The following is a 16,019-nucleotide window of genomic DNA, read 5'->3' on the forward strand; positions in this document are numbered from 1 at the left end:
CAACATATACGCACTCACCCATCCTTACATGCACACATATAGAACACGCAACTCCCACCCGCAGACACGCATGCACAGACATACAAACACACACAACATCCCACCCCCCTCCCCTGTCAAAGCACCTGACTTACCTGTTGTCTGGAGGTCCTCCGGCAGGAGACGGGATGGGGCGCTGCTGCCAGCAGCAGCGGCCACCAGCAGAACACCACCTGGCCGTATCATGTGTCATGATACGGTCTGTGGCGGTCTACTGGCGTGCCGCTGCTGGCAGCAGCGCCACCTTACCGCCATCCACCAGCATGGCCACAGCCAGATTTCTGCCATCCTTCTGGCGGAAATCTGGCTGTGGTCATAATCCGGCTGACAGTCGTTTGGCGGCCGTCGCTGTGACGGTAGGCGGTTTTTACCACCGGTGTCAAAATGACCCCCTCAGTGTATGAATAACATGAGCCTGTAGCAGACTGTCTTGGAGTTCTGCCACCTTTCCCCAAAACTACTTTATGCTTTATTCATTTGCTCTAGTGCCCGGATCAAAGCTTTTAGTTCAGTCAGTTGTGAAATGCAATCCCCTAGGGACTGTGTGAAAGTTTGTTGAAGGTGGAACTCTCTGCGCCTCATTACTCCATATGCAGCTGTGCAAACTACAGAGTATTGGTGCTTGGTCCCTATAGCAGGCTGAGCTGAACTATCAATATAGATTATATATTGATATTGATTTGAGGCCTTATGTTAGTGGGAATAGGGTAGTCTTGTTCATACTGGAGAAATTCTTGAGTTTGTAGTGTAGGATCAAAGACTGTATACATCAGTGGCCATCAGGGTAGTGGCCCATTGCATCCATCACTGGTGTAAATCTTTTGCGTCAGGAATGCTGGGCTTTGTGACAGCCTCTGAGTTTGGAACGGTAGTAACAACAATTACACATTTCCCTTTAGCCAGTGGTCTTTCCTATTTGACAGTCATCTGAACTGCAGTCAGTATTTTTCAGTGGATCCAAAACGCATTCCTGCACTGGAATACAGATGCAATTTATATGCAATTGGCATTGTCACCTTCATTTAACCCGGTATTATACGGATGACCAAATTTGTTTTATTGACCGGCTTAGCTGCTGGAAATAAAGGATTATTCATGGGAGATACTCAGGGTTCAATTACTCCCTGGTACTCGAGTTGTGAGAGTTTTTCCTTCATGCTTAGTTGGGTATTATGGTTGCACTTGCAGGCTGGACTTTATGGGTATTGTATGATAAGGCGAGTACTCATCCCACATGGTTGTGGTATAGTGCAAGGGCTTGTTCAAGGACCCATTCTGCAGCATAAGCTTGTTTTACTCCTTCAGGAACAAGGACTGAGAAAGATGGTACTATTACATCTTTCCCTAGTGGGAGGGCTCTAACAAACTCCAGTGGCCAATCTCTTTCAGCCAAGAGAATGTCATAGCTAAGTGTTAAAGGTTCCCAAAATAATTCTTTAATTGTGCATATTATATGACCCTCAATCTGTATGTACAATTGTACAGTCTGACGGGAAGATGACTCTCTGATTTGGTGTTTCAACCTCTATGTAGTTGTTAGTTGCTTTTGCATCCAGAAAATCTTGAAGATTTTGATGAACTATTGTGACATCTGCCATGCTGTCTAGCAGAGTCACTGCCCCTGTCCTGTTCTGAAGTAATGTTACCAGAATATATGGCATATTTTGCTGAAATTCCGCAACCTTCTTTTTGAATTGGAGTTTTTGTTGTGGATTTTTCTCTTTTATTATAATGTCAGATGAGCATTGTGAGGCCTTTTTCGGTTTCACATACTCTCCTTGTCTGTGCTCTGACCGCCCCACTCTCTCTGACCGTTTGGGCAGATGATACCTGAAAGGGACAATAAGGGCATGTTTCAGTATAATGATACCTGTCAGGTTGTTTTAAAGTATCACAGTTATGTAAATTATAATGATTTGAGAGCTCTCCCATTGCGGAGACTCTCCCTGTGACTTTGTTTCTTTGTTTATCCTAGTGCTTCTTAGTAGACTCTGGTATTTGCTTGGTATTGTCCTTATCAGAACTACCTTAAAGCTGTGGCTTATTGGGTCTGGCCACCAAAGTATCTTGACCTCTAGATAAATAGGTGTCCACAATAAATTTTGGTAACTCGCACTACTGGTCTAACAATGGAACATGCTCTAGCCGTTGGCGAATTGCCAGTGCTCCTGCTTTTTTAACATTTCCTAAAATAAATGAAGACACTGTGGGGCAAGGTTGCCTATTTTTCTTTCCCAAGTCCAGTATAGGGGCAGCCCTAAATTCATTTTGAATCTGTTTTAACACATCGGGTAAAACATTGAGTGATGGTGTACCTTGAGTTATAGTATATATTGCAGCAATAACTGTACCACATGTGGCACAGTCGTCTACGGGAGGGTACTAGCCTAATTGGCAAGGACATAGTGAGAATTCTATGTTTATCTTGGGGTCACGTATGAGGGTACACTGCTTTAAGCTGATTCATTTTTTGAGTAATCCTAAATGGAACGTTCTCCCTTCTGATGGGTACTTTACCCCTAACAGCATTAATAGATACTGGGTTAATCCCAGGCAAATCCAATTGTGGTTGGACAGCTTGAGCAGCCCTCATTGAGGCAGCCGTTTGTGTACACATAACAAACTGCGTTAAACATCTGTACAGTCTAACAAATTATTATATAGAGGGGTGCAAATCGGCCACAGCTAAATTTTGTATGTTAGGATGTGGCTTGCAGCCTGCTAGAACTGGTAATGTGGCTCTGTCCTTACTGAGGGGACACAAGTTAATGTTTTCTAAAACATGTACTAGGGCGTCTTGGAATAAATGTTAATGTTCCTGAAATATTGTGAATATTTCCAAATCATGATATGGTCTGCATTGGCACAGTATGTTGGCCGTTGTGTTTTTATTAGCATCAATGCAGGAAAGGTGACCCATGAGTAAAATAATTCAGCTTTGTATACATCATGAGCCTCAACAAAAAAGGTAGCACAAATCTCCATCCCCAATAGGTAGCCATTTAAGTTTAAATGTTCTGTAACAGCATGCCTGATGTTAGCAAGAATATTATTTGCATTTGCCCTTTTAATGTATGGAATTCAGAGAGGGATGTACTAAGGTAGGGTATCCTTTTAAAGGTCCAAGCTTGAACAACCTACAGCCAAAACTAGAAACTTCCTATAAAGGCGAAGAGGATTTAATCTATAACATCATGGGTGTCTCCTTTCTAAGGTGAATAGGTGACCTTGGAAACCCAAGATAAACTACTCAGGAAACCCATTAAATAAGTACTTGACCTACAAACGTTGTTCACGCGATGTTATATGGTTATACTCACTGCCTTCCCATCTTAGGGCCCAGTCTGATTTGCTACAATTTAGGAAACATCTGAAAACCTGGCTTTTTTTCCTCCTTGGGTAAATAGTTCTTCACCTTAAAGGGCTCTTTATAGACTTTAATGCCAAGACACCAAGAGGCATTTGCACGCTCTATAAACCATTTACTTACTCACTTTACTAACTTACCTCCTACTAAAATAATGGGACAGCGTATTAGGATCACAGAACTTCATAATGTGGGAGACTAAGGGTCCCATTACAAGTCTGGTGGTTAGACAAGCTTACCACCAGACTCACGTTGAGTAGATCACTGTGGCGGTCTCCCAACCAGACCCATTACAAGGTTTCCACTGGGCTGACTGGTAGAAACCAAGGTTTCTGTGGGTCAGCCCAGAGGAAACTGTGCGGCGGCATTGGTCTCACTCCACATGGGGCCAATGCCGTTGCACAGGGGGGCCCTCAGGACCACTGGAATGTGCACTGTCTCTATTGGTGCTGGGCAGGGGTCCTCTGCACTGCTCATGCCCTGGGGGTGGGGAGGGCAGGGGCCCCCCTGTGGCCCCTGGCACTGGCTTTCCACCAGCCATTCCATGGCGGGGTCCCAGGCATAAAGCTGAGCTGTAATTAGCCAGGTTGCACTGAGTTCAGCACTGCCCTGGCTGGGTACAGCTCCGCCCGCCATCACCCTGTCGGGAACCATATTACTGGCGTGGGCGGCCGCCCCTTGGCAGTTCCGCCTGCCAGGGCTGTAATGCGGCAGTCAAACTGTATTAACCACAGGTTTTCCATGCATACTACCAGGAATCTCATGTGACATTGATTTTCCCATGGTGTGGAGTTGTTTGCACACCGCAGCTCAGCCAAGAAAAAAGCAGCCCACTACGCACCTACATTTTCTCCTTTTCCTCTAAAGGGCAAAACATTATGGAGGTGTACCCGTCCCACCATGGAAAAAGATTTATTCAAGCTCTTTGCTGGATCAAATCTCTGACCATTTCCAGGATCCCAAAATGTTGAATAGGTGTTGTTTAGGCTTTGAATGAGCATAAACCCATGGAAACCATGCCTTGACCCATCAACTCCCCATTCCCTGAAAGGGGGTGCTTACTAGGGCATAATCTTACGTACCTTTGGCTAATTGTACGTCCATTTGCATAATCGTACGTAGCCACTGTGTACCAATATGCAATAGTGAAAAGCATTCAATCCTTCCTACTCAGTGTCCTTTTGTGGATGTCTGGCATGTATAAATGAAGCCATTTTGAATCTAAATGTACATTTATGGACGAAAATGGCTTTGTGTCTTCCCTTTTTTAGGGTCGAGACTGCGAGTGCATACACTTGTGCATTCGTCTCCTATGCAAGACGCTGTTGTGATCAGTAAAGGGCTTGGAGCCCACCTGTCCCTCACTATTTGTTGGTTTGCATGACACTGTTCTTTACAGCTTCATAATTTGTCAAGGCATGTCTGGCATCATTTCCGTACCTCAGTATGGAGCAGGGATGAAGCACTAATTGATTTCAACCTCATTAGTGCCTGTCCGCTGCTCCCGACGTGATCAAGGTACCATTTTGTTCTAACTTTGAGTGCCCCACAAACAGGAGGCTTGTGACTAGCAAAAATGTGCCCAGCGGGTACAAAATTGAAAAGTTTGATTTTTCAAAGCTAACTTCATTTTATTTATTTAAGTCTTCTTTTCTCAGTTTTCACTCATGTGCTTTTTTTTGTTTTTGCTCGTGGGTGCTGTTGTCAAAACCTGACAATAAAGTTGTTCTGAAATATGCGAGACCCATTGCATTGCAAATGCTTGTATTTCCATAGCATCCAAAACCTGTTGCAAAGGGTAAAAAATGCCTTGATCAGTTTGCGACACATTTCTCTCTATTCCAGAGGAATCTAATTGTGCCCGTGGATGGCTTGAGATATTCTTTTATGTCCAGATTTTGGTAGTTGTATGAAACAGGAAACAGCAATGAACACAATTTTTCATCTCATTTCGGTTTTTCAAACTCATGGTGAACAACAAACCCGGAAACTCTAATTCAAGGTTGCTGTACCTCAGCCGGTGATTAAAAGCTAATTGAGCTCTTAGATTTCCGTGCTCCAGAGGATGGCTCGATAACAGGGTAAAGAGTATCATGAGGATTTTGGCTCCACTCTTATATTATGCATAATTGCAGTTTCCTCCTTCAGCGCCAGCTACAGTAACGTCTTGTCCTCCTGTTCCTTAATTGTAGCCTGCATTAATGCTGTATCAGCTGCCATTATGAAATGATAATTGCAGAATAAATCTTCTAGATCTGTTCAGAAAAATAGACCATTTTCTCATCTTAATGCAATTGGGAAGGACTTTGTACGCTGGCAAAGGATTTCTTTTTTAGGAAAACAATGTTAATTATTTCTGATAGTCATGCCAAGCATTTGTTTATTTATTGCGGGCATTGTTTTCACCTCCATCAGTTAGACCCTTCTCTAAATTGTGCATTTTGTAGCTATATAGTTACGTTGACATAAATCAGTGGTTGGAAGACAAATTATATTTATAAGGCAAGTCACACCTTGTAATTGATTCACTTGACGCTTCTGAGCATTCCTCCTAGGTAAACGACGATATGTAAACAAGCTCTAAGGGTTTAATGGAGCTGATGGTCATGTCTTATATGTCCCTAAATGTGTTCAATTCAAATGTTACCCATGTAGCCACTGATTACCCAACACTGTTCTTTGCAGGGGGATCTCGAGAACACATGTGGAGTTGGACATGGGTAAGTGTCAGCATTGCAGATATTTTACACTCAGCAATTCTGAATGACAACACGAGTGGAACGTTCTCCCCCTTCCTGATCAATCCATGTGATACCTGGCACGGGGATCTAATGAAAAACTGCAGCCATTCACCAACAGAAGTGGTCAGACAAGTGGCATTTTCACTGCCCCTAGTAGATCATGGCCAAGGTTGTGCAGCAAGAAGTTTAGGTAAGGACATCCTTTGTTATTATTGGTTTGAAGGACAGTGATGAACATCTATGTCTGGCGAGGATGAACATCTCACCTTCTACATGATCTTCCAGACTAGATGTGAACCATACAGAAAGTTGATTACTTACGAGCCACCAGATGTTGCTGATTGGTTAAAAAAAAGTAAATGCGACATACTAATTGGAATCAATGAGTCATACCAGGAAGAAACCAGCATCCTGAGCTTCCTTTGACTGGTGGGTGACTATCGAGTGCTAAGTTTCAGATCCATTGCTTGCACTAACTTTCAGCAGATCTACCTTCTACCTGATGAAGGAATATTCGTAGAGTATTTTCTGCAAATGGGCAGCAGGTGAAAGGTCAAAGGCTTGGCATTATAAGGAATAATGGCTGGTTGCTTATCGAGCCACTTACTAAGAAGTGACACGAGCATCACCCACATAAAGCCCTGTAGTGTTTTAAAGCAGCTGAAGAGATGAGCATGAAAATGTGGATGGAAGGTGCAAACAGTGTTCTACACAGGGGATGACAAAATACCTCGAGGCGGCCCTGTTGAACAAAATGTCGTTACTAGAACTGCATTGAAAAATGCAATTCACACATATGGAATAAAAGCTTCAAATTCCCACAGAAAATGAAACATTTATTGGTTCAGATGCAAATGCCCTTTAAATGCGTGAAAGTAAATATTCTCCAATGTGGGCACTTTAACAAATGTATCACTTGAGCTAATAAATTTTGATCAATCCAATAAAAGCCAAAAAATCTTGTAATTCCAGTGTCTATAAAAGATATAGACAAATAATAAATCTCTCTATCAACATTATGTTTTTTGCTGTTGCAATATAACCACACGATTACTGACCATTTTGGGGGGAATTTATATGATTTTAAACAAAAGTCAATTTTATTATAGTTAGGTTAACCATAATTATTTACAGTTTTTTTTCAATGTTTTCCTATTATTAATGTCAAATGACATAAGTGCTGGTTTTCATATATGCTTTTAATATATCAGCTACTTTTCCAGTACATTTAATTCTTCAATTTCATCCATTAAAAATATAAACAAGGGAAAACTGTACATGTTTGCTTTTTTTCCTTTTCTTTCCTTAAAGTAATTCCAGCCTGGCATGCTAAAATGCAGTTAATGCTTTCTCTATATCAACATTATTTGCTAGTTAGAGAGTTCAAACTTTTTTCTTGTGGGAAGTGTCCTAACATATATTCACCTATATGCCCTATTCATTATAACCAATATCAAGTGTTCATCTACCATTTAATCCTTTTAGTCATCTTGTTTCTATCTGAGTGAGTCCAAAGATTATTTCCACACAATTATAAGCACATTTCTAATAATTTTCTCTTCATATTCCTTTATGGTCCTATCAATTCATCTATGTGTAGGTACCACAATTATCATCCTCATTGTTTGTTTTGCTAATCACATTTGTTTAAAAAAATCAGAGTCGATCAACTAACTGTTTGTTTTACCATATGAACATAAAAGATAACTCATGCCTCGAAAAAGTGATGTTGACTTCCACCATTTGTTTCATTTATCATGCCTTATCATGTGCAATACTTTATGTATGAGATTTCATATTAATGTGCTATTTAGCTAACATGTTACCTAAATCCCTCCTTAATGTTGTATTAGTCAATCATGTTTGCTAAATTATGTTAATGTATTTATTGAACTCTATTCTTCTTTGTCTATCCTTTATTTTAGATGGAGGGAATTCTTTAATCATGTTACACTTATCATACTGAACCAGAATCAAATAACTCGAGTTAAACGAGAATTTATGAATACAGGTCAACATGTACCTTGAAATCCAAGTTGTGCACCAAGGGGTGCTCTGTTTTCATCAGCAATATCTACTTAAACTTTGCCCTGAACAATTTTAGCTCATGAGCTTCCCCCTTTGTTGCTTTGAGCATCAGCATTCGATAAATATGATCCTTCCTTTTCCTTGGTCTGAGATGTAAATTTTTCATTTTAACTTTATGTGTGTTACTGCCTAAGGCCTGTATATATCTACATATATTCTGATGAGTGCATTCAACAACGAACACCACATGATCTGCTTCACATAATGTGATCCACCCCTAAGTCCTAGTGCTTTTTAAATATATTCTCAAACATTCAGAAACATGTCTCCAATGCTGGCATGCCTTGAATTTGTTGCATTTCGAGTATCCCTTTCTTTTTACTTTAGGCCAATGCTGTTTTCACTGGCCTTTTACTGTTCAAAGTGACGCTGTATGGTTTTATCTCATTTGGATGCTGCTGAGAGAGCGTAGTTTAAATATTACATACTTTAGATGTGAAATGCTTATATTACCAATGCTGAAATAACAAGACATAAGGTATTATTCATCTGAATGTATTCTAAACATACTTATAAGAGTGAAGAAATTATTGTACACACATACTAATGTCGACTATAAGAAATAATTGCTTGCATTATGATTAATTGAATATGTTAACATCTACGAAGATTGCGTTTATTAGAATCCATAAGTCTTAAGTTAGCATGAACTGAAAACTAAGCTGTGTAGCTCGTATATTAAAGCATATTTTTCTGTTTCTCCAGTGTGCTGGCTCGCAAAAGTCCATGACCCAGCATGTGTTCTTTTCTTTGTTTTATGTTGCAAGTGAGGATTCTTCTCACCCACATGCTAGCTGTTTTAGTATAAGTTTTATACGTTTTTGCAACATTATTTGAAACATCCAAGGACAATAGACCATGGAAAAGAGAACTTTTGACCCGAAGAACGTGCCAGAGAATGAAGTAACCCCGGATGTGCCACCTATGAAGACGTCAATTATGAAGACCAATCAAAGTGTTATAAATTATCGTGGGGTGACAATTGCATTACTTAATGTATAATTTGATAGGTTAAAGATAGTGGGGTGTAGCGACTATCCAATAGAAGTTTGGGGGAAGGTATTGCAAAGAGGAATAAAAACCCATGACACAAGAGACTCGAGAGAACTAGGTAGGGAATGATATTGATTGCATCCAGAAACTCTGTCACTCCGTTTGGTGATTTGAGACTTAAATAAATCATCCTTATCTATAGACTGCCCCATTACACCTTCCCTCCTTATGAGGGAAGTGTCCCCTGTTCCTTAGACAAAATAGGTTGACAGTGATCTAACTGATGTCCTGAAGACGAAGACTGATCCTGTATGCTGACTCATTCCAAGGAGGGTAATTATGACAATTCCTATTGTAATTTGTCTATTTGCTTTTCCTTTTTAGGTACCAACTGCTGTATTTTTGGATAGAGACCCTAGTCAGATGTTTTCTAAATTAGTGTTCTAAACTGTTTTCCATGAAGTCCAACATGCTGATGCTAATTAGTGGTTAGATTAGGCATTCACCTTGACTAACGTAACCAACGCAACTGACGTTGTGCTATGCTGAATTGAGACGTATATGAGGTTTTATGCATTCTGATCTGTGTACCTCTTACATTGGTGCTTTTATGTTTGTGATCTTTGCATTGTCAAAATCTTATCACAGTTGCCATATCGTGACTATGCTCTTTTGCTTCATGGTTTTGAGATTAATACTCTTGCTATTAGATTGTAATCAATAGGGAATAAAATTCATAAAAACTCCCATAAGGGTGTGGTTATTCATGACTGAAAGGTCATGGTTGCGCCGACAGTTTAACCAATGTCTAAAGTGAAGTATATTGTGGTGATATATGTTGATAATATCATTGATATATTGCTTGACATATTGATCAGTTATCTCGTTCTACGGTGTCTCACCACTGGGTCAAAAGATTCATCGGCCTAAAACGAGTCCTAATCCGTATAAATTGACATAGAGGGACGCGTTAACAGTTTCTGGTAGCAGAGCGACGGTTAGGCCCTTTGGGGCCCTAGGACGGAGATTCATTGTTTAATTTGTTTTTCTGTGATAATGCAATTCGGAGATATGATGGGTTTCTAAGTTTACCATGCCTTTCCCGGGATCTCGGAGCCTGCCTAAATGAGTTGGGAATGTTCTCGGCGCCATAGTGTGTGTGGTAAGGGTCTCTGCGCTTGCCTAAGCTTATGCATCTTGCAGGTGATTATGAAAATTTGTGTGTATTCAGGCCAAATTAAGTGTTGTTTAGCAGGAGTGGGCGTACTCCACAGTATGAGAGTAGGGAAGTCGGCGTACTTCATGTGAATGTAGCGCTTGTTGCTCAAAATTATCCACGTGGTTGGTTGTTATGTACGGACCTGTCGAGGTCTAAGACTCGGGAGTATGAAGATAAATGGTATTTATGTTGTAATCTGTGCGGTTTAATAGGTCAATCGGGCGTGGTTGACAAGTCAAGTTTGAGTTATAATGTGTGTATGAAACCTTCGATGGAGATTTGACAAATTCTAAAGTGCACTAGAAGGAGTCATTGACAAGTCGAGAGTAGAATTTGCGGGTCGAATTCTGCTTGCGTATGCGGGATCTGATAAGGAGAGAGTAGCGGCTGAGGCTTCAAGTGAAATCTCTGTAAAGTTCTGAAGCGAATGTGTTACCCTTCCTGTAGTAAACCGACAGATTTGTGTTGTCATTTTAAGGTGCTCACAATAATTTGCATTAGTTTGTGTGAGTTGTAGGGGTTCAGTGAGAAGCGGACAAGCCGCAAGACTTTGTCAGCCGCAGTGTGTGTGAGTGTGACGTCAGTGGTGCTGCGCTGAGATAGGTCAGATGTCGAGAGGGGTCGCGCACGGATTGGCTGCCGTCCGTGAGAGGCAATAGGTTGAGAAAGGCAGGTGAAGAGTATCTTGGGAACTAAGCCATTTCTGATTAAATACGAAATAAGAGAATCGCAAAAATGAATTTTGTCAAAGCATTCAAGAGCGCTCTAAAGGGAGATGTATATATTGTTGCAACCGATGGGGAACCTACACCACCTGAGGGCACACCAGCTTATACGGTTATGGAAGAAAAGGGTGTTGCGCCTTGTTTATGGATGAAACAGTGGCGCAAATTAAAAGAGAAAGAAGGGTGTCTAGCGTTCCCAGAACATGGGACGTTTAATCCAAAGGTACTAGAAAATCTAAAATGGATGTTAAGTACGCAGAAACCACCTCCAAGACCGGCACAATATGAGGCTTTGGCGATTTGGGACTTGATGGCTCTTAAACATAGAAAGGAAAGGTTTCAGAGAAGACTGAGAAGGGCGGAAAAATCCTATGCAGAGGCAAGATGGGATAATGAGAGCAAAATGTGGAGATGGGGAATTGTAGACGGGTTGAAGTTGTTCCCAGCAATAACTCAGGGAGAAGAAACGCAGGGAAAGAAAGCCTCCCGTAAAACCGACAAAGATTCAGGCAAATCTAAAGAAAATAAAAGATCCTGGGAAGAGGAAGATGATTCAGATGATGAGGAATTTATGGATAGATTGTTACATGATCGCCCACCACCATATGCGGTGAGCGACAGTGCTCCAAGTACTAGTCTGGATCCTGGGAACCAGACGCAGGAAAAGGGAGTTGCTGATATGGTACAGATTAGCGATACAGCTTTGACACAGAATGGTGACAGTGTACCCACTGCACCAGACTTGCCGATACAGTTGTAGCCTCCACCACAGATAAAGAGAATCTACCCTGATGTCCCAGTGCTTGAGACTACTACGAATTTGATTGTGCCGCCGGATCCGATATACACAAAGCCAAAGCTAATACAGATTGAATCAACCACAACCACAGTTAATACCAGGGTATAACCCTGTAGCGGGACCACCGTTAGTACCTGTTCCGGGTACATTGGAACAGACATATGGAGTTGCTGCTCCAAGAGGTCTGGGTCCAGGTCAGACAACTGCCACTATATCGTTACCCATTACTGTTGGTCCCCCAGTGCCATTGTATGCACAAGGTAAAGCAGGGGTGTGTGACCAGGGAGTGATGACTCAGGAAGCGATAAGAGGAGGGCCTATGGGAACTCCACAGATAATGGCCCCCGGAGAACAAGTCATAGAACAGCCTAGGCCCTTAATGGACCTTAGTCCAGTGGGGGCACCTCTCGAAGCAATGCGTCAAGCAGGGTTGGGAGTTTTAACTCCGCAAACCATGAGTACGATTACCTCACATTCTCCAATGACACATGCACGAAACATTTCACTGCAGGGTTTTACAGTTTAACAGTTAAATGAATGATTAGAAAAAAACTTATACTTCACAAAAGACTGCAGTGACTACAGTTGAACCTGAGAAAGAAAAACAAGACGAATACCTGAACTTTGTACGACTAGGGGCAGAAGCTGCCGAGTTAGTGGAAGGAACAATGGGAGTAAATAGATTGGAATCATACACAGAGGCAGAACTAAGATACTTGTGTTCCAAGGTTACCAAGGAGGTAGGCAAAGTACATCAGAGATTAGCGAACCTAGCAGACAAGTACAATATTGATATCAGAAACACTAAGCATTTGAAAAGGAGTTACAGATTAGATATTGACTCAAAAGATTTTGAACATATGAGATCTGCAGGCATGAAGGTACATTTGAGAGAGCTGTTGCAAAGTGCACAGATTTGGTGTGCATTGGAGAAATGGGAGAGCCGATGGACGAAGAAAAAAGATAAGGCAAAGGGTGATAGCCCAGGGTCTAATCAAGCTAGGACCTCACCTGATTTGGAATCGGTAAAAATATTACCTATGAGAGAAACAGCTGGTGGTGTTTTACTACATGTGCCATGGACTAGAGGAGATATTCTATCCTTTACTAATGATTATCCCAGATTGAGAGAGAAACCGATCGGGTGGTATCAACAAACGGACAGGTTTGTGAAACTTGCAAAATGTCTTTGGGAAGACTTGAATACCTTGTTTGAGATCATTGTTCCGCCTGATTTGTGGCTCGAGTGCAAGAGAGGGGTAGATTGGCCGACGAAGGAGCCGGCGAGAGATAAGGTGACTGGAGCACCTTCAGAAGAGGTGATGAAATATTATCATAAAATGATTGAGTTTTTGAAACAAAAGGTGTTGCCGAAGGTGACTGACTGGCAGAAAATCGACCGGACTTCTCAAGAGGTTAAGGAGTCAATACATGCTTATTATGAGAGATTGTTAAAAGCGTTCAAGCATTACAGTGGTACTGAGACTATCGAACCGAAGGATATGAACCACCTTGTGTTTAGATTCATCGAAGGATTGAGACCGGAGGTTAGCCAAATGATTTAGAATCATCTGATTTGTTGGCAAGCTAAACTGATTGATGAGGTATTGCAGTATGCAAAGTACTATAGTGATGAGATTGAGTTGAAGCAGAAAAAGCTGAAGGAAAAGGTGATGGTGATGCAGATAAGAGCTGCACAGGCTGGAATACAGGGAAATGGAGTTCAGCAGATGATACAGCAACAACCACAAATGAATGGCGTGTTTCAGGCACAGCCGAGAGGTAGAGGTCGAAGGTTTGTGAACCGTGGGTTAGACATGAATAACGTTGTTATTCCAAATGATGTTCAAGGAGCGAAAAATTTGTCACCATGTCACGCGTGCGGGGGTGTGGGGCACTGGAAACGGGAATGTCCAAATATGGTGCAGGATGGTGCAGTTCAGCAGAGCACTAATGTTGGTACATTACAAAACTCACGAGGTCTGAAAATAAGACATCAAAATCCAAATTTTCAGAATAATTTGGTACAAAAGCAAGGGGTACAGCCCATGCAGCAGATACAAATGCCACGTTTTCAGTCAATACAGATGCAACCAGTACAACAGCAGATTCCTATGGTGCCTAGACAGCAAATGCAATTACCAAATGGCTCAGTTGGGACAGCAACAGGTGATGCTTCCTCAGCAGGTCACAGGTCAGGTAACAAATCAAAACAATACTGTACAACAGTTCCCACTACGAGGTGAAAATGGGATGAATGAGGATTGGTCAGACGATAGTTCAGAGAGCGAAGAGTGCAGGCTTGCAGCATCCCTAGAGGTAGATCAGAGAGGCCCATATGTAGAAGGGAAGGTGATGGGCTATAAAGTTTCATTTTTGGTTGACACAGGAGCCACACGCTCCACAGTTCGAAGTGCAGAAGTTCCAAGATTGCCTCTCTCGGGCGTACTATACGAGTGGTCGGAGTAGCAAATCGGTACTTGACTAACCCGATTACCGATCCGGTACAAGTTGAAATTGGCAACTTCCAAGGGCTACATAGATTTGTTGTATGTCATTCAAGTCCAGTCTTCCTAATGGGAAGGGACTTACTCTGTAAAACAAAATGTTCAATTACCTGTTCCAACGATGGAATTGAAGTACAGACAAATAGTGACGATGAGGGAGATGAAAGTCAAATTATAGAGGAAGAAACAGGGACAAATGAAGACTACCCTTTGATTACTCTATTCCCAATGCATACTTTGATTGATCTACCTGTCGAACTACAAGGAACAGTAACAGAGAAAGTGTGGGATTTGACCAGGAAAGAAGTAGGATTAATAAAGGGAGTAGAACCAGTCAAAGTTCAGATAAAACCGAATGCATTGTTCCCACAAGTGCCACAATATCACATGACCCAAGACGTCCTCATTGAAGTATCACAAATAATTGCAGACTTTCTCAGACAGGGAGTTCTGAAAGAGGTCTTGAGCAGTCCATGTAACTCTCCCATAATGGGTTTAAAGAAGCCCTGTGGAAAAGTTCGAATTGTGCAAGACTTGAGAAAAATAAATGAAATTGTGATAAAATGTTGCCCTGTGGTACCTAACCCAGCAGTAATAATGTTCCAGGTTCCCTGTGATGCTGAATGGTTTACCATAGTAGACCTATCACAAGCCTTCTTTTCGATACCTCTTCATAAGGACAGCCAATTTTTGTTCAGTTTCAAATTCCTGGATAAGGTGTACAGTTGGTGCAGAATTCCTCAAGGGTTCTCAGAGTCACCATCCATCTTCAATCAGATATTGAAAAAGGATTTGGAACCTCTTGTGCTGCCTTTTAATTCAACTCTTGTGCAGTACATCGATGATTTGCTAATTGCATCTAAAACAAGAGACAGTTGCAAATACGATACCATTGCATTACTAAATCATCTGGGAAAGAATGGGCACAAGGTATCACCCAGAAAGTTACAATATTGTCAGAAAGAAGTAAAATACTTGGGACATTTGATTGAGAAAGGATCCAGAAGAATATCAAAAGAAAGGATAACAGCAGTTTTGCAAATGAATCCCCCAACAACAAAAAGAGATGTCAGGATGTTTTTGGGAATGGTGGGCTACTGTCGCCAGTGGATACCCAACTTCTCAATCATTTCAAAACCGTTAATAAAACTGACAGGAAAGGAAGTCAAGGATGAGCCATATACTATAACTTTGTCAAAAGAGGAGCTTGAGTCATTCATAGAATTAAAAGAATGCATGTGCAGAGCACCAGCATTGGGAATGTCAGACTACGAGAAACCTTTTCTGTTGTTTTGTCATGAACGTGATGCTTGTTCTTTGTCTGTCTTAACACAGGTCCATGGAGATGCAAATCGCCCTGTAGCATATTTTTCAGCTACTTTGGACCCTGTCGCAGCAGCCTTACCGGGTTGTTTGCGTGCAGTTGCAGCAGTTGGTCAGAGCCTTTTACAATGTGAAGGCATAGTCATGGGATACCCTCTGACAGTAATGGTTCCACATTCAGTTGAAATTCTGTTGACACAAACTAAGACTCAGCACAT

Source organism: Pleurodeles waltl, chromosome 11, assembly GCF_031143425.1.
Source record: "Pleurodeles waltl isolate 20211129_DDA chromosome 11, aPleWal1.hap1.20221129, whole genome shotgun sequence".
NCBI classification, from domain to species: Eukaryota; Metazoa; Chordata; class Amphibia; order Caudata; family Salamandridae; genus Pleurodeles; species Pleurodeles waltl.